The sequence below is a fragment of the Salmo salar genome, chromosome 29 (genome assembly GCF_965601325.2).
Source record: "Salmo salar chromosome 29, fSalSal1, whole genome shotgun sequence".
Lineage (NCBI taxonomy): Eukaryota > Metazoa > Chordata > Actinopteri > Salmoniformes > Salmonidae > Salmo > Salmo salar.
In genome coordinates this window covers 38,944,131-38,945,599 of record NC_138319.1, presented here as the reverse complement: position 1 = coordinate 38,945,599, position 1,469 = coordinate 38,944,131, and the positions used below count along the sequence as shown (strand labels likewise).

At 37.6% G+C, this 1,469-nt stretch overlaps 1 non-coding gene across 1 annotated transcript; it reads left to right on the top strand.

The window, feature by feature from the left end:
* The first annotated feature begins 895 nt into the window (after positions 1-895).
* On the top strand, positions 896-973 carry trnav-uac (transfer RNA valine (anticodon UAC)). The gene has a single exon. It is a non-coding gene; the product is annotated as a tRNA-Val (tRNA).
* The last annotated feature ends 496 nt before the right edge of the window (positions 974-1,469 follow it).

Below are 1,469 nucleotides of genomic sequence, written 5' to 3'. Positions count from 1 at the left end.
AGCTGCACTACCTGCGCCACTTGTGTGGGTTGTAGACTCCGTCTCATGCTACCACTAGAGTGAAAGCACCGCCAGCATTCAAAAGTGACCAAAACATCAGCCAGGAAGCATAGGAACTGAGAAGTGGTTTGTGGTCCCCACCTGCAGAACCACTCCTTTATTGGGGGTGTCTTGCTAATTGCCTATAATTTCCACCTGTTGTCTATTCCATTTGCACAACAGCATGTGACATTGTATTGTCAATCAGTGTTGCTTCCTAAGTGGACAGTTTGATTTCACAGAAGTGTGATTGACTTGGAGTTACATTGTGTTGTTTAAGTGTTCCCTTTATTTTTTTGAGCAGTGTGTATATATATATATATATATATATATATATATATATATATATATATATATATATATATATATATATATATGTATATATATATATGTGTGTATAATATAATATAATATAATATAATCCCATTTGTTTCCTTTCACTTGCCATCATAGATGATATTGAGATCTGTTTTTCTGGTGATTTCATTTCATATCCTACTCCTGAATAAAAGCTAATTTAGTTAGTTATTGTCAATCAATTAAATAAGGCTCATGTGTGTGTGTTCCGTGCAAATATGCCAATAAATCAAGTAGGCTATTGTATTGTAGTATTGTATTGCATTGTATTCCTGTCCCAAAATAACAACAGCTGTATTCTGGCTGTATGAGTAAACGAATCCACAGATGACGTACATGTTCCTCTGACTGGACTTAGGCTACCCTAATGGAGGATCTATATTAAACTCCCTCCACACAGAAACGGATGATCATAATGCTAAAGTTACAGTCAATAGAGAGTCCCCGCTCTATAGATTACATTTCTATGACTGTATAACATGATCGTAATATGTGCCACGGTCCCGTGTGGCTCAGTTGGTAGAGCATGGTGTTTACAACGCCAGCATGGTGTGGGTTCGATTCCCACGGGGGACCAGTACGGAAGAAGAAACATTTATGAAATCTATGCTACTGTACTGATAAATGTACAATTTAGGGAGAAATAATATATCAGCCTTGTATATTATTGTATCTTCTCAAGGCTGAGCTCCCAGCTCCCTCGACGCTATGACTGAACATGTAAGGCTGCGCGCACTGGATATGAAGCCATATTTACGGATGTAGCTAAAAAGTTCATTTCGACCCACTCGACTACAACAAATTGAGATCCAATTGACAATAACACATTACATACATCTCTCCTGTCTCTTTGCGTTCATGATACGTTAGTGCATCGTTTTCGTCTATGTACATATGTGTAATCCAACTCCAAGTGGGTCTTTTTTTTGTTGTGTTTAGTGAATAATAATACGTTATTCCTGGTAAGAAGGCGAGTGTGGGAAAGACAGCGAAATGTTACTGAAGATACAAAAGTTTATATTTGCGTTCGCTTCTCCGTTGAGTGATTACGGCGAGGAATAACTGTATATTAC